General features: G+C 31.2%; 1 protein-coding gene and 1 non-coding gene across 5 annotated transcripts in view; both read left to right on the top strand.

Moving 5' to 3' along the window:
* tn (tripartite motif containing protein thin) overlaps positions 1 to 22,036 on the top strand; it is a 201,398-nt gene that overhangs the window by 85,236 nt on the left and 94,126 nt on the right. The window lies entirely within an intron of this gene.
* TRNAN-GUU (transfer RNA asparagine (anticodon GUU)) lies at positions 11,339 to 11,410 on the top strand. The gene has a single exon. It is a non-coding gene; the product is annotated as a tRNA-Asn (tRNA).

Genomic DNA, 22,036 nt, shown 5'->3' with positions numbered 1-22,036 from the left:
AATATTTTGGATGTTATTTTTATTCTTAGCAGATTTCTTTATTAAAATCCACCAAAAAGCGGCCAGCGACATTTTTTCTTTTCACGAAAAAAGCTCTTATTCGCTCTTATGTCTAATAAAACGCGAGCATTTTCAATGCATTGCAAATATAAATAACATCCCCTTTGTGTTGTTACAATAGCAAGATAAAATATTCTTCCCTGCCGATGGAATCCTGAGGGAAAGCTACACGTGTATAAATGCGTCACTTCTCATAAAACGACTATTATAAACTGCGTAACAGCAAATAAGACTTAATGAAATGTATGTATGCAGTGAATTCCTTAAAGAATATAAGAAGCTTTCACTGTATATATCACTTAACTTGAGAGGTAAAAAACGAGATTCAAAAAAGACGCCAAAATAAACAGTAAAATAAATACAAACTAAGTACATTTTTGAATTTATCGATAAATATTATTAGTATTTATTTTTATAGTAACTTCCTAAACAACATAATACACTCCATGTAGGTACTTCTTTTTCTCTCTCTTCTCTGGTGCCCTTTTTCATCGAATATTATCCATCAATTTGCAGTACACTTTTTTATCCTGCGCGTCTATTCTATACACAAGACTGCTTTCGGTCTTTACGGCAGCTAAATAGGGTAGAAAAGTATCGAAATAATAACACGTATTATAACAATTACAATAAGTTAGCCGTCTGAACTGTCAAAACTGTCTATCTCACTATAAAATTTATCACAGCCAAGAGAGGTGCTGAGTTTTAGTACTTGGATACTTTCCTACCCTAGATAGCGGCCGAAAACAGTCTTGTGTATAGAATAGGTGCGCTGGGTTTATTGTATCACATCTTCAATCACCTGGAATTTGTAACCTTATGAATATCTTGTCACTGACGCTTATGTTGCTCTCTTTCTTTCCCTGTATTATGAGAAATCTTAACAACAAAATTTCAGCGTGAATCACTTCCATTTTGGGTACGTGTACAATAACCAAAAATGTGGTGTTGGCATTTTAATATTATTTAATCAGTACTTATTAGTTATCGCGGAGTAAATTGTACTTATCATTGTGGAATATAATTACATGTAACTGACAAATGCAACTTTTCTGAGATTAATGGTAACTATAAATTCTCATGATTTATTAGGTCATCTTCTCATCCTCTTCATCTCTTCATTGATAATGTAATCAATCTAGAATATCGTCATGCACATTTCAGCCTTCAATCTTTTTGATATCCATTTCATTAACATCTGCACATTTACCTTTATTTATGATATTCTAGTAATGAAGATTAACCTAACAGATCATTTATAATGTCTCATTTCTCTAAAGAGTTACAAAAAATATTTTCTTTTCATTATATTTTAGCATATTTTCTTAGTACCTACCTATATTACTAGAGTCCTCTCCTCACTTACGTTGAAGATATAAACCACACGTCTTGCATCACAGGACACCGATTCAAACCCTATTCAACGCCTTCCAGACATCAAAAGCAATTTGTGTCGTGTGAGAGTTCCTGTATTGATTCCATTCAGACACTTACAATCCTATCTGTCCACTTTTGTGTACAATTTACTTCTCAGAGACAGTCCAATTTTGTCGCCATATTTTTTTTCTGGACTTTCTGCACTTATGCACTTTCTGGACTTTATATGGAGAACTGGGAGTTTATATTATGTAAATTGGTGCTGTAAATATACATTCAGTGGCTAATTTAATAGTAGCATCTGGAAGAAGAAGAATGAAAGAAGTTAAAATTTGTATAATTTATTTAATTAATTATTATTATGCAAAAATAAATATAAAAATGCCTTAAATAAACAAAAGACAAATTATTTGACTACAATGATCATTATTTCTTTCACTGAAATAATATTAGATTTCTATCGTATCGCCAAGTTTCATTAAAACTTAGATTATCACATTTAATCGACAACTAAATGCGTATCTTTACTGCTAATGGGTAATTGCCTTAATTTCAAAAGCAATCCTAGAAAATCGCCAACTTTAAAAGCAGTCACGGCCATTCGAATTTTCACCGGAAAACTTTACCAAAACGACATGCAAAGTAATGCTCAGTGCAAGTTTTGGCGGCAAGAAAGTATTCCCGATGAAAAAGGCGCGCGAATACCTTATTTGTATTCCCGGGATGTCCGCCGTCGCTGGTCGTCGCTTTGACTCCCGCCAAAACTATGCAAAACAGGAAAAAGTGGCGGGATTTTACTGCGGAAAAAGGTCAAATTAGTTTCCTTTAAGGTTTTATTCCTTTACTTCTGATAGAACGTGTACAATTTGGGAGAGTTTCTGGTGGATATAAAACGACCCAAGAAAATACCTATCGTTTACTATTTTATTTTATTCCAAAAAATAACCAACAAACACGCGCAGAAAAGAATTTTCCAATTTTACATTCCAAAGGTAAGGAGCTATACATGTAATACACACATCACACCTTAGTATTCTACAAAACATTATTATGATCATTTCAATTAAATGAATGGCTGAAGAAATCTATTTCAATACTCCCAAATTAGCATTATCGATAGAAGAGCAGGTTAGTTTTACACCTTAAGTGAACAAACAACCGTATTCTTTAAATCTATTAGAATTTAAATTCAAATTCCATCAAGTACCCTCGGTTGGTAGTATTAATATATTTATGTTTTATTTAGATAGTTATAATAATGGACATAATAAAATATTATAGCTCTCTAACTTCTAAGTTTCTTGATTTAATTGTCCCAATCTTCCTAATGATAATTAGATATTATGAAAAACAAAATCATTATTCAATAAATCAATTAATTAAATCAAAACATATAAATAATTAGATATATCCTGACTGTACTGATATAAATAGTCTAACATGGATTATCATACTTATTCGTAAATAAATAATCTTACCAATATAACGGTATTTAGCAATTAAAAACACAGCTTTAAGACAATTAAACTTTAAAAATTGACCCAGATATTATTTTGACTATTCCTTACTTATCAGTCTTATCACTTATCACTAACGTGAAAAATAGAAAAAAACTTCAATTACATAATTTAAATTATTATAATTGATTTGAATTTTGTACTTTCCCATTTAAATCGTATTTTATTAAACTGAATTTTACCTTTCGACATCTTTAGGCACTCACCGATGGTAATATATTATAACTAAGACAGAATATTATTTACTAAGATAGTTATTGTTTATACATTTTTTTGTGCCATTTGAACGCACATTTAAATACACCATGCAAAACAGTATAGGGTAAATCATGGCCCCCACATCCTGAAGCGGGCCGCCAAGCCAGGATATTTGGCGCCCCCTTACCTATCGCTAAGGTTAAAGGCAGTCTGACGCTTTACAGTGGCGTTTGCTAAATGGTGTTTGATGTCATTTTTAGCGAATTTAACACATCGAATTATGGAATTGTCGAGTATCAACAAAAGACAACCAAAAATTGTATCGCACAACCATATATTTAAAAATGGTAAAAATTTCGAAGTAAAATAGCGCCGCATGCGACTTTTTTCACTATTAGAGTAAATTTAAGATGTGTATTTATCCCGTTCATCTGGTCGACCCGCCACGCCGGGCCCCCCTTATGAGGGCCATGGAGTAAATCACTCATATTAAAAGATTGCTGTAATACCTCTATAAATCTTACAAAAAGAGTTCCTCAGGCATAGAAAATTAGTACATTAGTGTTGAAAATTACGATTTAAATTTATTTATTTATTTATTTAAGAATACAAAACATTGTGGACATAACAAATCTAAATTCAAGACGTACACAACATGAGATTTACATTATAACAAATATTACAATATAGAATATAATAACAATAATAACAGAAACAGAAAACATACTTAAGTACAATTTAATTTAGAAAAATAAAATTTTGAAAACAAAAAACATACAATTTTACACAGTTAAATAAAGTTTCAAAAACAAAATGCAAAGTACATCACAGAAAATGTCTATGTCTTTAGGGAGCGCATTTACTAATCTTGCACCCCTCGCTAATGGTGCCTGATAAGCTTGACACGAAGAAACGGTTCCGATCCAGAATAAATCATGGCTGCGACCACGTAGGTAATTGGCAGGCGCAAATTAACAATAACAAAACTAAATGGATAATAAATTTAAAAAAAATCAATCCCTCTATGCGTTTGTTGATATCTGTATTCATATTATTATTATTAGGATCGTAAACACCAAAAAATAATGACCTATTTGATATGTTAAGGCTTTTAAGCAGTTGAATAAATTAATCAATATGTTGTTAGTTAATTATTTCTTAAAAATCATACAGATTTGTAAAAGTGGGTATTAATTAATTACGTAACCACGACTAGTAACCGATCGAGGTGATTTAAGCTAATCTCGTTTCGGTTTTGCGTTCTACGAGGGAAAGCGACGTTGAGGTTTCGACGCGGTTGACATTTTAAAACAAATTAAGGAAATTGCACAGTGGAGCCACAACCGACCGACGCTCTACCTGTTTGAATATTCGCCACCAAATTACTAGCCACTGAGTATTTTATTTAACAACAAATCTAATAGTCTTTTTTATTTTTATATTATAATATAGCTACCAATTTTAGTTTAGTATCAAATAATTATTTAAAATACACTTGAAAATACTATGGTACGGAGAGGGACGAGGCACAATAATAACGACTTTCACAATGGTTATCTCAAAATCATATTTACTGTCACATTTTTTTGCTTGTTAGTGCGAGGGATAGTTCCCAATCCTGGTGTCCTAACACCACTGCACATGGATGTACTGAAATATGACTATGTTCTAAAACATTAGAGCGAGAGGTTTAAAAGAATACTATTTTATGTAATAATAATAATATGCAGTCATCAAATGTTTAAAATAAATATAAAGGATAATAAGGCTTCAAAATTATATAAATAGATTATCTACATCTACAACGTTTAAGGAATGTCCAGGGTTATGCTCTGAAAATACCATAAAAACTCCATTTTGACCTACGCTGAGCATGTGGGCCTTTAAACTGATGACGAGATCTACGTCCTTCAATAGTCGACTGTATTATTCCAGAGTATCGTTACGATCTATGATTTGTCTTCGATATGTTTATCTTTAGGACCATTGATCCACTTTATTGTTCACCACGGCGAAGTAATACAACCATATGTTCGGTTGATTTTGTAATGAACAACGTATTGTCTGATATCGTTAATAGTCGTAAAAATACATATAAATTCAAATAGAATTATAGTTTCTACGACGGTTGTACTGGACACGCTAGTGGTTTACATTTAACTTTTTGAATCAGTCTGTATGCTTACAATAAAATTACTCATTAAACGACGGTAAAGCTATAACAAGTCTATACGCTATCGTTGTCTTGAAGTAACTGCCTGTTATTCAATCACGGTTGACTGATGACCCGTAATTGGTAGTCGCCTGGATTTGCAACAATAACTAAGAATTTTAGGTAGATGGGAAATATAGGGATTAAAACGACCATAATTGGCCCCACCAGACAGTTTGTATTTAATGACAAGCCTTATCTTTATATTTTTATAGAATATATTATAATATACTTGACTTATTCATTAAAAAGTGTTCTCAAAAAAAAAATGATTCTGGAGAGCAACGTGGGGCAGTGTGTAAATAATTATTTTTGCATTATAAAAATCGGTATGTTCTTGATATCTGATTTAATATTATTTTTCTGACCGGCGTCATAACCTTGTGGCGTTACGAGGCAACATGGCCGCCGGAAGTCCGCTCGTGGATCGGAAGTCACGACCAGACAGGATGTATTAAAAAATGAGTATATACCTTCTCTGAGACATATTTATTTTCCATGATTTTTTCCTTAAAAATATTGATAGTAACATTTTTATTTTTAAATGGCAGAAAAGAAGCAAAATAAATTTTACGATCTAACTGAAAGTCGTTAGTTGAGAAAAGCTAAGTGAAATACAATGATGTATTTTAAATATGCAATTTAATTTCCTACTACCTTCGCATTGTTACAAACTCAACCATGTCATTTGTATACTACCACAATGTCCACAACCCTTGTCGTGTTTTGGTTTCTTCCAAAAACTATCTCCATCACGGACGATCTAGTGATATTGGATTTTTAAATTATTTTCACCTCGAAAGTTTTAAAAATGCACAACAATCTCATATTATACCGGATGATTTTAAAACAGTAGCGTTGCTATCTATAATATTGGACCCTTTACGAAAATCTCGCCAAAGACTACAAGTTCTGTAAACATAATAATAATATGGCATTATTGAATGGAACAAGATAGTATTTCATAATTGATTATTATTTTAAAGATAAAGGGTTATTCTTTTTTAGATAAATGGGTTTATTATGGTACATGGTTAATATTGTTGACGCAAAATACAAATTACATACATCACTTAGATAACAAGAACTATTCAGTTCCAGATTTTTTTAAATCAGCGCATCTATTCTATACACAAGACTGCTTTCGGCTAGGGTAGGTTTTTATCGAAGTATTAGCACTTAGTTGTAATTGTTACAATGAGTGCTATGTTTTAATTGCACCTCTCTTGGTTATGCTAAATTGTAGAGCGAGATAAACAGTTTTGACTGTTTAGATGGCTAACTTATTGTAATTGTTACAATAAGTGCTAACATTTTGATACAAACCTACCCTAGCCTAAAGCAGTCTTGTGTATAAAATAGATGCCGTGACTTAATTTGTACATTCATAATAATTGAGTGTATATATATATAACCAAGATGAGTACATCCACTTTAAAGACATTGTTCCCAAGCACTTTTCATGGGAGGGGGTTTTTTTATATATTATTATGTTTATATTTTTTCAACGAATATGCTAAGAGTGTGATTTTTAATTCACGCCAATATAAATTATGTATTTAGTTGTGTGATTACTTATTTTAGCTTATATTATTATACTTATACTCGTTTAATCCCAATGCCTCTCAAATATTCTTAAAACGTTTTAAAATATATTTGGGTAATTCTTAATCTCTAGATCGACTATTGATATAACATTATAATCCTACGATCAATATCTTCTTTTACCAAAATTAATATTTATTAGTATCATACTGAAATCTAGGATCTTTAATCTAATGCGGTCATAATGTAAAGCAAGTAAACGATACATACTTTTTGAAGGCAAATATGAGATAATATGTTATTATCTATTCTCAGATGTAATTTCAAAAGAAAAATATGTTTATAACATGGTTAAACAATATATTAATCATATTATATCTTTTTTGTTTCTTTTAAAGAAAAACATTTTTTACATCTTCTCAAAGTGTTAATAATTTAATTTCTGTAAAAAGGCTTGCAGAGAAGACGCCTTCGAAAAAAAGGCCATTTAACAAATTACCCAGGCTGTGACCGGCCTAATTATTTTCACGCCATGTTTTTTTCTACCGCCATAATAAATATCCTTTGTCTCGTATACATTTTGAGAAACAGTGATAATGAAGTTTATAAGACAAGGGATATGCTAATGCAATACTTGCAGAATTTTTTGAAATTACTTATTATCTTATTTTTTGTATTTCAATATTTTTTTTAATAAATTTTATTTTATTTGTGAGACAATAATAATTTTGAGCTTGAAAAATCTGTCCATAATAATTTTATAATGTTTAACTAAAGTCGTTTAAAAATTAATTTGATCAACTAAGGGCACTAATAGAAGAAATTTTAATTTTAATTCTAATAGATATACTTACACCATTCTATTTTAATCATTATTTATAGCGATACGGGTGTCGCCTTTCAGCACCTTCAGACACTATATACACACTTCTTCTTAGGCACTACAACCTTAATCAAATCATAGCCATCTCAAACAGACTATTCCACTCTGCCCGGTCCTTCGTTCTTCTTCCTAATATATTCATTAAGAAGCCAAATTCGTAGTCTATCCGTACTCTTTTCCTGCTGGATCATTAAACATAATGTATTGTATCACGTGGCCAAACTCTAATGAAATCTGATGACTTCAGTCTTACCGATTCTTTTGCATAGCTCATTATTTAACTACATTATTATAACATTATTATAATAACGTAACCAGATTTAATCTTAGCATATTGAGTCAAAAATTTGTAGTAAAATTCTCGAAACATGTCCATGTCTCTGAACCGTAGCACAATACGGACTGGTCTCAATAGTATTTTATATGTGTACGCAAACTTTTGTGTTTCTTGATAATGTCTATGATTTAAGGATACTTTAGGAAAGTCATATAGGTTTATAGCCCCTGTTAACCTTGCTTTTAATTTATTCGTTCATATTGTTGTTATTGGTGTTGATCTACGCACATTCAACTATATTATATCAGTTATCAATAAATTAATATCAGTGGCTAAAGGTGGAGGACGTGGAGGTAGGCTGCTAAGATCCCCCATAAATAGCGCACATTAAATTTTGTCAGTCATACGTATTTATTTTCATTGAAATAAGAGTACAGTTTACAGATAGCGTTGGTTATTTTTTAAATGCAATTAAACCCTGCGAAAACCAAGCCATAAAACACTCGTCTATCTTTAAATTATCTAAAATTATGCAATTAAATCATACATAACTTTAGATATTTTATAGGAATTTAATTAGTTAATTTCATGAACCAACAATATGTGTAATATGTATCCTTACTCCAACGAAAACAAAGAAGTTTAAATAAAAAGTGTGCACAATTTTGTGGTATCGCCCAAAATATCCCAAAACTATTATGGCTTGGGTTAGGCAGGATTAAATTGACTTTTAAAAACTAACCAACACCATCTGTAAATTGTAGTATTAGTTCAATAAAAACAAATACGTATGACTAACAAAGTTTAATGTGCACTATTTATAGTGGATCTTAATAGCCTACATCCACTTTCGCTACTGGTAAATATACATAATTATTGGTAAATAAAGCATTCTATTATAAATAAATAAAAGATACTAATGTATATATTCCACAATATATAAAAATTTACTGTGACAGAAGAATTTTGAAGAACGCGTTTCTTGGTACAATGTAAATATTAAAAATTGTTTGTGATTTCTAATAATATGTCGATCAAAAATTATTAATAGTGAAAATATATTATAATGTATCAAAATATCATAAAAAAACATTATTTAAAGTCAAGTAGTGATTTAATTTATTATTTTTAAATTAATAATTAGTGACGTAGGTATATAAAAGATTTACATCGACTTGTTATATATGTTATATCTTTATAATGTTTTAAAAAAAATCATAGCCTAAAGGTCGGAGACGAACAATAAGATTGTTCTCACTACGGCAAAGTAAATTACTTTCCACTTAAAGCGTCGTGAATTGCGTACACCATCAAGAGTTAATCAATCTTTTTTTATGACCTGCCTAACAGGCCAACCACGCATCAATAATGATAATAACTAACATAATTTATATTAATATTCCAAATAAATCAAAACATTCTTTGGATTTCATAATCTATGTTTTATTACGCGCCTAACTAATTATGCATACAATTTTCAAATGAAATAAATCACAACCCACCTTGGAAAGAAAATAATATATAAGTTGGTGTTAACTTTCACATCTTGGTGGATTAATTAATTCAAATGGAACACACTACGCATTAGTCAGTGACGTCCCGTGGGGGTAGGCAGAAAGAGCGTCGCTTGGGGGCGGCAGTTACTCGAAGGGCGGCAAATCGAGGAGAAATAGCGACCAAAACTTAATAACAAAAATATCGTTCCATTAAAAATTCATCTTACTGGCTGGAAACATAATTTATTAATTAATATAAATGGTTTAACAGGGCTGTGATTTTTAGTTGGGTTTGCGATGACTAGTTTACTTCCGTTTTCCTTCGGCGTTCTTGGTGACCATAAACGACACGAGCAGATTTGCGAAAAATTACAGTCTATATTTTGAATTTTGTTAGTAATGTATCCATACAATGCATTTCTTAGATATTGGAGTCATGAAAGGATGATAAACAATACTGTATAAAGAATGAGGCGGCATTTTGGCACTGCCTAGGGGTGGCATTCTGTCTAGGGACGTCACTGGCATTAGTTAATTATTCCACACAATTGTATTAATTCCAATTACCTAATTCGATTATGTGACATAAGTACTACATATTACAGTGTTTTATTTTATGTAATAATATTGTATAGTTTAACTCAGTAATGGACATTAATCTGTATACTGGTTTAATCTAAAACCAGCGACAATCGCCAAAGCTTCATCACCCTAATTGTAAATTATTGTAAGTGAGATTTATTAGTATTGAGTAAATCGTATTAGAAGATTGAATTCAAATATACGATGTATTTCTGATGTTTATGTACTATATGGGTGAGTATACTTTCACGTAGCAAAGACTTAAGTCTTATCACTTCGAAACACCGCAGAAACATTATCTATGGTGAGTGGAAACTCCATTTCCTCTCTTTCACTCCAAAAGCTCCATTTTGACCCACGCTGAGCACGTCCGCCCTTAAACAATATTTATCCACCTGCATACACAATGGTTGGATTCAAGCGCGCGCCTGCTTACCTAAACACCGCCTCACCACTCTACCGCTGCTATTTGACCACTTTATCTACTCATGATAATTTGTTGAATGCGCGTTATTTTCGGGAAATTACATCTTGTAACTTCTGAACCTTTTAATATATTAGAAGAAACTCTATTACAATGATTACCAACATGCACGTTTCGTCAATATTAGTCTACCTAGTAGTTTTTGAGTTGTAACAAAACAATTTAAGAGTATAAATACCTATTTATTTAATGGTGTTAACTGTTAATATTTACTGAAAAGATTGTGTTCATTGTTTAAATAAAACACAATAATGTCGTACATATTCCACATTTCCTTTTTCCATTTTTTTATTATCATAATAATATAATATAAATTTAATAATACAGCTAATTTTCATTATAAATAGTTTTAAAATTGTCATAATCACATTGAAATTATTGATGAAACCGGCCTTGATGATAATACTAAATAATGTAGAATAATTATTATAATATATTATGTTTCATTTTAAGTTATATTAGCTGTTTTAATTATCTTAAAAAATATAGCATTAATAATCTGCATTTAAATTCACAAACAATATTGTTTATCATACTTATATAAATAAAGTGAAATACTTCAATAAGATTGAGTTTACTGTTTTAGATAATAAATGAATTACGATAAGACTTATCGGTATGAATAAAATTATTATATTGTTGAAAGATTGATACTTACCTAATAAATTTATTTTAGCATTTTTTTATTATTCTCACTGCAAATATAGGCCTTCGTGGCGCAATGGCAGCGCGTTCGGCTGTTAACCGAAAGGTTGGTGGTTCGAGCCCACCCGGGGGCGATTTTTTTTTACTTTTTTTCAGTATTCGTTAAATATTTATCTAAACATATTTTTTATTCATTAAAATAAAACACAATTTGTAGTAGGTACATTCCACAAAATTTTAATTATTCATCGGAATATTCGGAATTTATTTAATTCATTTCAATTAGGCATTGTAACTAGATCTTGATAATTACAAGAAATAATATAGTATTTTATTTTAATTAATGTTTTCCAGAGCAATAAGTTGAAGATTTCTGTACTTCTTTCCCCTGATAATATGGTCGAGGTACTGTGGTTTTCTAATCCAGTTCCAACGCAGGATTTCTTGGTCCCATACCATTTATTTGAGGAAACATTTTAAGGTCATGAGTAAATAAGTTATATAAGGCTTGTCTTAATAAATAAACACATGGATTGAGATACCAAGGAGCGCACTTTCAAAACAATATCCCACTTTAACAATAGACTGCATGGTTCGTTAGTTTTTATGGCATGTAAAAATGGACGCTAAACATAGTTTTATCACAGAAATTGACACCCATTTGTATGGTTAGGCTGAAATCGGCTTCGACGGTCTTATAACAAGGATTTGGCTGCATCGGAGATAAATAGTTATTTTATTAAATACAAGTGTGTGATAAATGTCCAACACTAGGCATACGGTCTGTAACAAACATTTTATCTGCTCCTGGAAATCCGAGAAATGGTGCCTAAGGTACGAGGGTGGGTCAATAAGTCCTTAGAAAAGCCGACAGGTGGCGCGACTAGTACTGTAAGCGGTTTGTTTTCATGCAGCGGCACTACCGATTCAGTATGCTGCGAAGTTTCAATCAGATTGGTCGGGTTGTTGTGTGTTTCTCGTACATTTAAAAAAAATTTGCTTGTGGAAAATGGAAAATTGGAAAATGGAGAAAATTGAGTTTAGAGCTGTTATTAAACATTTTAATATAAAAGGGTTAACAGCAAAGGAAATAAAAAATGAGTTGGATTTAGTTCACGGCATATCTGCTCCTTCACTTGCAACTATTTATAACTGGTTAAATGAATTTAAACGTGGTCGTACATCAACAAAGGATGAACCACGCTCAGGACGTCCTGTAGAGGTGACTACACCAGAAATGATCAATAAAATCCACGATATGGTGTTAAGTGACCGAAGATTAAAGTTGAGTGAGATAATTGAGGTTACAGGGATCTCAAAAGGTAGCGTCATTTCTATTTTACATGACAAATTGGGCATGAAAAATATTTCTGCAAGATGGGTGCCGCGTTTGCTCACAGTCGACAATAAACGCAATAGGGTGGTGGCCTCTAAAGCCCTGTTGTCGCTCATGCAACGCAATCCGGATGATTTTTTTCGTCGCTTTGTGACTGTAGATGAAACATGGATACACCACTATACTCCCGAGACGAAAGAACAGTCAAAGCAGTGGATTGCAAAGGCAAACCATGTACAAAGAAGGCGAAAATCGTGAAATCAGCTGGTAAGGTTATGGCTACTGTATTTTGGGATGCACGTGAAATTATTTTCGTTGACTATTTGGAAAAAGGAAAAACAATAACAGGGGATTATTATGCATCTTTATTGGACCAGCTAAAAAAAAAATTGAAGAAAAACGGCCTCATTTAAACAGGAAAAAAATCCTCTTTCATCAGGACAATGCCCGTGTTCACACATGTTTACGATCAATGGCTAAAATTGAAGAATTGAAGTTCGAATTGGTCGACCACCCACCGTATTCGCCAGATTTAGCCCCCAGTGACTTTTTCCTTTTCCCAAACTTAAAAAAATGGCTAATTGGACAACGTTTTTTTTCAAATGAAGAAGTCATCGATCGGACAAATGCATATTTTGAGGACCTTCCGAAAACTTATTTTTCTGACGGTTTAAAAAAAATTGAGAAACGTCTAACCAAGTGTATTGAGCTCCAAGGAGATTATGTTGAGAAATAAAAAAAAAATACAAAAATAAAAACTGTTTTAATGCTTTTTTCTAAGGAATTATTGACCCACCCTCGTATGTAGCGTGCCGCGTTATGAATAGTAAACAAGGACAGTCGGGAGCTCGCACCTCACCGGGGATTATCACGCTCTAATTCAAAGAATATTTATTAAAATTTGTATACTGTTTGTCTTGATCTTAAATAATTACAAGATAAAAAGAACTTCTTATATACAACGTTTTTAAATTTTCTGTTGAATCATATAAACTTAAATTGACTAGTTTAAACGATCAAAAAAAATTGTACTTGATAGAAATAATACTGAAATGTCATTTTGACATGTCACATTGATTTCTATTGTAACGCACGTATATATTAATAATTTAGTTTCTAGGACCCCAGACCCCCTAGCAACCAATAATGGTGTCAAAATAACTTTTCATATAAAACAGAATTAACTGAGAATGAATTCAATTCTACTTAAAGATGGCTAAAAGTATTAAAAAATGCATTAGCATCGTGTTCTGATATATTCTAAAAGTTTCAAATGTCTAGCTAGTCGGGAAGTTAGTTTAAAATCGATTGCAAGATTTGTACCGGACAAACAAGAATACGAGCTAAGAAAAACCTTGTAAAATATTAAACTTGCTCTATAGTTATTTATCATTAGATTCTTCGTCTCCCAACTATAACAACACATAATTTAAAATTATATTATATTGGGCTAACATAGTGGCTATATAGACCAATTTATATAATACTAGCTGAGCCAGCTGGCTCTCGCCAGTCTGTCTCGCTAGGTCTTGCAGACGGCTTGGCGGTGTTGGATTTTAATATAATTGTGAAGTATGCATAGATGGCGCCATAGTTTTCTCTTCGGGATGGGTTTTTTATTCACGTCAGACAGTTTGACATTTCGCTGATAGTAGTAGAATGAGGTTGCGGAATCCTTCATCTAGCAGTGGATTGATCCTAGTTGATGATGATGATGATAATGATATGAGTATGTAGATAAATATAATATCACCAATTTTGATAAATACAGCAATTCAAATGACAGAAAGGAGTAGAATATGGGTAAGGAGGCCTTTATCCAGCAGTGGATTGGATCAGGTCGATGGTGACGATGACGATATTAATATGTAGATAAATATAATATCACCGATTTTGATAAATACAGCAATTCAAATGACAGAAAGGAATAGAATCAGGCTAGGGAACCCTTCATCCAGCAGTGGATTGATCCTAGTTGATGATGATACCGATATAAATATGTAGATAAATATAATTTCACCGATTTTGATAAATACAGCAATTCAAAAGAGAGAAAGGAGTAGAATCAGGCTAGGGAGGCCTTTATCCAGCAGTGGATTGGTTTAGGTCGATGATGATAATGACAATATGAATATGTAGATAAATATAATATCACCGATTTTGATAAATACAGCAATTAAAATGCAGAAAGGAATAGAATCAAGCTAGGGAGGCCTTAATCCAGCAGTGGATTGGTTCAGGTCGATGTTGATAAGGATGATATAAATAGGTATAGTATCACAAATTTGTTTAACTGCTAGTGGTAGAATTAGGTTGCGGAACCCTTCATCCAGCAGTGGATTGATCCTAAGTTGATGATGATGATGATAACGATACGAATATGTAGATAATTATAATATCACCGATTTTGATAAATACAGCAATTCAAATGAAAGAAAGGAGTAGAATCAGGGTAGGGAGGCCTTTATCCAGCAGTGGATTGGTTCAGGTCGATGATTATGATGACGATATGAATATGAGGTTAAATATAATATCACCGATTTTGATAAATACAGGAATTCAAATGACAGAAAGGAATAGAATCAGGTTAGGGAGGCCTTTATCCAGCAGTGGATTGATCCTGGTTGATGATTTAAATAATATGTATAACACCAATTATTGTTGAATACCTTTTGAATATTTTTGGGTTATATGAGCTTGAATGTATATAAGTTTCATTGGTTTAAAAAATTATCATTTAACAGCCATAAAAAAAATGTTACGTTATCAAATTTTGAAATAATATTCTATGGTTGATCCAGTGTTGCCATGTCTACTGAAATTTCAGTAGATCAACTGATATTTTTTGCCAATATACTGAGTTTTTGATTTTTTTTCGAAATTCAAGAAATCTACTGATATTTGTGTTTCTCCATAATTGTAAATTAACTGATGATTCTTTTAATAATAAACTTGAAATTATTTACGCATGACCTTTTTTGATGCTATACACTTTTAAATTGACATAAAAAGCATTGTAACTCTACCCAAGAGCGCCATTTTACCATTAATATTATCATTGTTTAGAATAAATTAATATTATTAGTTATTGTTATTCTTATTAGTTTTAAATCATATCTAATAAAACACATTTTTCAAAATCTACTGATATTTTATGAAATCTACTGAATTTTTTGTCAAACTCTACTAAAATTTTAAATTTTGACTTGGCAACACTGGATTGATCGCATAGTCAGTGTTGCCATGTCTATCTACTAAATTTTTAAATTTTGACTTGGCAACACTGGGTTGATCGCATAGTTAGTGTTGCCATGTCTACTGAAATTTCAGTAGATCAACTGATATTTTTTGCCAATATACTGAATTTTTTATTTTTTTTCGAAATTCAAGAAATCTACTGATATTTGTGTTTCTCCATAATTGTAAATTAACTGATGATTCTTTTAATAATAAACTTGAAATTATTTACGCATGACCTTTTTTGATGTTATACACTTTTAAATTGACATAAAAAGCATTGTAACTCTACCCAAGAGCGCCATTTTACCCATTAATATTATCATTGTTTAGAATAAATTAATATTATTAGTTATTGTTATTCTTGTTAGTTTTAAATCATATCTAATAAAACACATTTTTCAAAATCTACTGATATTTTATGAAATCTACTGAATTTTTTGTCAAACTCTACTAAAATTTTAAATTTTGACTTGGCAACACTGGATTGATCGCAAAGTCAGTGTTGCCATGTCTATCTACTAAATTTTTAAATTTTGACTTGGCAACACTGGGTTGATCGCATAGTCAGTGTTGCCATGTCTACTGAAATTTCAGTAGATCAACTGATATTTTTTGCCAATATACTGAATTTTTTATTTTTTTTCGAAATTCAAGAAATCTACTGATATTTGTGTTTCTCCATAATTGTAAATAAACTGATGATTCTTTTAATAAAAAACTTGAAATGATTTAGGCATGACCTTTTTTAATGTTATACACTTCTAAATTGACATAAAAAGCATTGTAACTCTACCCAAGAGCGCCATTTTACCCATTAATATCATCATATTTTACAATAAATTAATATTATTAGTTATTGTTATTCTTATTAGTTTTAAATCATATCTAATAAACCACATTTTTCAAAATCTACTGATATTTTATGAAATCTACTGAATTTTTTGTCAAAATCTACTGAAATTTTAAATTTTGACTTGGCAGCACTGGGTTGGTCGCATAGTCAGTGTCGCCATGTCCATCTACTGAGTTTTTAAATTTTAACTTGGCAACACTGGGTTGATCGAGTGTTGCCATGTCTACTGAAATTTCAGTAGATCTACTGAAATTTTTGTCAGGAAAAGAAGATATTGTGATGAAAAAAAGTCACTTTTTCATGGTTTTTTATAAGACACTTGTGAGATTATGTCAATATGCACGCTTTCATCAAACACAATCGTTGAACTTCATACATTTTTGTCAATCAATGGTGTTTTGAAGAAAAAATCAAAAAATCTACTGAACTTTGAAAATGTTAGTTGGCAGCACTGGTTGATACCTTTTAAATATTTTTGGGTTATAATGAGCTAATTAAATGTATATAAGTTTCATTGTTTCAAAAAAATTGATTCAACAGCCTTACAAAAAAAAAACAAAAGTGACATATTTTAAAATTTTCCTTGGTATCGTAAAACGCCGATATGTCGTACGCCCGCGTTTCAATGAAATGATCAGTTTTAATCGGAATTCGTATAAATGTTATTGTTTATTTGAATATTTATAGTTATCTATGGGTGCTTGTTATAAATGCGAGTTATTATATAGTGCTGTGCATTTTTAAATCATTATAAGACGTAAATAATATCACCTGTCGTTTTTTACATAAACAACAAATAATGACGGATGTTACCTAGTTTTTAAAAGTGAATTTTTCGTGACTGTGTTAAGTTATATAAAATTGTGCTCACTTCAACTTATAGTCACTCGAATGCATCTGATAAGTAAATATGTGGTGAGTCAATTGAAATACCGTATGTTAGTATACATAGCGTAATAAATTTATAGTGTCAAAAGACTTGATTTCCGTCAGAGGTGTAGAAACTTAACTTAAAAAAAGAACTTAATTCATAAAAATTTAAATAAATCAGTTCTAATATGTTTATCGATTAATCTTATTATGATTAGTTTGTGAAAATTGATTGTATATATCGGTTAAAACGCATTTTAAATTTAAAGCGGCCATATTTGTTTAGTTGGTTCGAGTGTTGCAAACATTGTGAAAAAATAAATTCCCATATTGTCAATAAAGTGACGTATGTGCCGGAAAGCTTTAGAGAAACATCAATATTATATCGCAAGATAACTTAAATTCGGAAAACCCTTCCTTTCATACTCTATATGACCTATTTGAATTTCGAACATTGAATTAGTGTGTTTGACGTTTGAACCCATCGGACGTGACGAATAAGGCACACAATCGCTCGCCAAACATCGGGAAAGCTGTAGGATAATAATATATAGGAGACTAGCTGAGCCAGCTGGCTCTCGCCAGTCTGTCTCGCTAGGTCTTGCAGACGGCTTGGCGGTGTTGGATTTTAATATAATTCTGAAGTATGCATAGATAGCGCCATAGTTTTCTCTCCGGGATGGGTTTTTTATTCACGTCAGACAGTTTGACATTTCGCTGATAGTAGTAGAATGAGGTTGCGGAATCCTTCATCCAGCAGTGGATTGATCCTAGTTGATGATGATGATGATAACGATATGAGTATGTAGATAAATATAATATCACCGGTTTTGATAAATACAGCAATTCAAATGACAGAAAGGAATAGAATCAGGCTAGAGAACCCTTCATCCAGCAGTGGATTGATCCTAGTTGATGATCATGATGATGATAACGATATGAATATGTAGATAAATATAATTTCACCGATTTTGATAAATACAGCAATTCAAAAGACAGAAAGGAGTAGAATCAGGCTAGGGAGGGCTTTATCCAGCAGTGGATTGGTTCAGGTTGATGATGATAATGACAATATAAATATGTAGATAAATATTATATCACCGATTTTGATAAATACAGCAATTAAAATGCAGAAAAGTATAGAATCAGGCTAAGGAGGCCTTAATCCAGCAGTGGATTGGTTCAGGTCGATGTTGATAAGGATGATATAAATAGGTATAGTATCACAAATTCGTTTAACTGCTAGTAGTAGAATCAGGTTGTGGAACCCTTCATCCAGCAGTGGATTGATCCTAGTTGATGATGATGATGATAACGATACGAATATGTAGATAATTATAATATCACCGATTTTGATAAACACAGCAATTCAAATGACAGAAAGGAGTAGAATCAGGATAGGGAGGCCTTTATCCAGCAGTGGATTGGTTCAAGTCGATGATTATGATGACGATATAAATATGAGGATAAATATAATATCACCGATTTTGATAAATAAAGGAATTCAAATGACAGAAAGGAATAGAATCAGGCTAGGGAGGCCTTTATCCAGCAGTGGATTGATCCTCGTTGATAATGATTTAAATAATATGTATAACACCAATTATTGTTGAATACCTTTTAAATATTTTTGGGTTATATGAGCCAATTCAATTGAATGTTTATAAGTTTCATTGGTTTAAAAAACAGCCATAAAAAAATGTTACGTTATTAAATTTTGACATAATATTCTATGGTTGATCCAGTGTTGCCATGTCTACTTACATTTCAGTAGATCAACTGATATTTTTTGCCAATATACTGAATTTTTGATTTTTTTTCGAAATTCAAGAAATCTACTGATATTTGTGTTTCTCCATAATTGTAAATTAACTGATGATTCTTTCAATAATAAACTTAAATTATTTACGCATGACGTTTTTTGATGTTATACACTTCTAAATTGACATAAAAAGCATTGTAACTCTACCCAAGAGCGCCATTTTACCCATTAATATCATCATTGCTTACAGTAAATTAATATTATTAGTTATTGTTATTCTTATTAGTTTTAAATCATATCTAATAAACCACATTTTTCAAAATCTACTGATATTTTATGAAATCTACTGAATTTTTTGTCAAAATCTACTGAAATTTTAAATTTTGACTTGGCAACACTGGGTTGATCGCATAGTCAGTGTTGCCATGTCTATCTACTGATTTTTTTTTTTAAATTTTGACTTTGCAACACTGGTTGATCGCATAGTCAGTGTTGCCATGTATATCTACTGAATTTTTAAATTTTGACTTGGCAACACTGCAACCCAGTGTTGCCAAGTCAAAATTTAAAATTTCAGAAGATTTTGAAAAATGTGGTTTATTAGATATGATATAAACTAATAAGAATAACAATAACTAATAATATTAATTTACTGTAAACAATGATGATATTAATGGGTAAAATGGCGCTCTTGGGTAGAGTTACAATGCTTTTTATGTCAATTTAAAAGTGTATAACATCAAAAAAGGTCATGCGTAAATCATTTCAAGTTTATTATTGAAAGAATCATCAGTTAATTTACAATTATGGAGAAACACAAATAACAGTAGATTTCTTGAATTTCGAAAAAATATCAAAAATTCAGTATATTGGCAAATTTCAGTAGACATGGCAACACTGCTGGGTTGATCGCATAGTCAGTGTTGCCATGTCTATCTACTGAATTTTTAAATTTTGACTTGGCAACACTGGGTTGATCGCATAGTCAGTGTTGCCATGTCTACTGGAATTTCATTAGATCTACTGAAATTGTTGTCAGGAAAAGAAGAAATAATGATATTTGTGATGAACAAAAGTCACTTTTTACATGATTTTTTAAAAGACACTTGTGAGATTATATCAATATGCACGCTTTCACCAAACACAATCGTTGAATTTCATACATTTTGTCAATCAATGGTATTTTGAAGAAAAAATCAAAAAATCTACTGAACTTTGAAAATGTTAGTTGGCAACACTGGTTGATACCTTTTAAATATTTTTGGGTTATAATGAGCTAATTAAATGTATATAAGTTTCATTGGTTCAAAATAAAAATTGATTCAACAGCCTTACAAAAAAAAAAACAAAAGTGACATCATATTTTAAAATTTTCCTTGGTATCGTAAAACGCCGATATGTCGTACGCCCGCGTTTCAATGAAATGATCAGTTTTAATCGGAATTCGTATAAATGTTATTGTTTATTTGAATATTTATAGTTATCTATGGGTGCTTGTTATAAATGTGAGTTAATATATAGTGCTGTGCATTTTTAAATCATTAGGAGACGTAAATAATATCACCTGTCGTTTTTTACATAAACAACAAATAATAACGGATGTTACCTTGTTTTTAAAAGTGATTTTTTTGTGACTGTGTTAAGTTATATAAAATTGTGCTCACTTCAACTTACAGTCACTCGAATGCATCTCATAAGTAAATATGTGGTGAGTCAATTGAAATACCGTATGTTAGTATACATAGCGTAATAAATTTATAGTGTCAAAAGACTTGATTTCCGTCAGAGGTGTAGAAACTTAACATAAACAGAGAACTTAATTTAAAAAAATTTAAATAAATCAGTTCTAATATGTTTATCGATCAATCTTATTATGATTAGTTTGTGAAAATTGATTGTATATATCGGTTAAAACGCATTTTAAATTTAAAGCGGCCATTTTTGTTTAGTCGGTTAGAGTGTTGCAAACATTGTGAAAAAATAAATTCCCATATTGTCAATAATGTGACTATGTGCCGGAAAGCTTTAGAGAAACATCAATATTATATCGCAAGATAACTTAAATTCGGAAAACCCTTCCTTTCATACTCTATATGACCTATTTGAATTTCGAACATTCAATTAGTGTGTTTGGCGTTTGAACCCATCGGACGTGATGAATAAGGCACACAATCGCTCGCAAAAACGGGTAAAGCTGTAGGATAATAATAATGAAAGATAATAATAATGAAAGATTATTATCAAGTCTTCTACGTCACAGAGCTGCATACTCTGATACTATTACGTCTACCAGTGGGTCTATTCTATACTTATCGGCCGCTAAAATGATAAAGTAATAAATAGTATCAAACTAAGGGTAGGTTTGTATCAAAGTATTAGCACTTATTGTAACAATTACAATAAGTTGGTTTTTATTGTAATTGTTACAATAAGTGCTAATATTTTGATAAAAACCTACCCTAAGTTTGATAATATTTATCACTTTAGCGGTCGATAAGTATAGAATAGACCCACTGAGTCTATTAATATTACAATGGATTAGGTTGATGAAAACGTATGTGATTCATCTGCGTCTCATATTGTAGCACATGATAATTGTCATTTAATTATTGTATTGGACCAAAACTAATCTTTGTCATACAGCGGTTATAATCGATTCAGAAGTGCCCATTATGAATTAATAAAAAATCAAATTTTGA

Source organism: Rhyacophila brunnea, unplaced genomic scaffold (genome assembly GCF_057557595.1).
Source record: "Rhyacophila brunnea isolate RB1 unplaced genomic scaffold, BYU_Rbru_1.0 scaffold_17, whole genome shotgun sequence".
Taxonomy (NCBI): Eukaryota; Metazoa; Arthropoda; class Insecta; order Trichoptera; family Rhyacophilidae; genus Rhyacophila; species Rhyacophila brunnea.
This window is presented reverse-complemented; position numbering and strand designations above follow the sequence as displayed.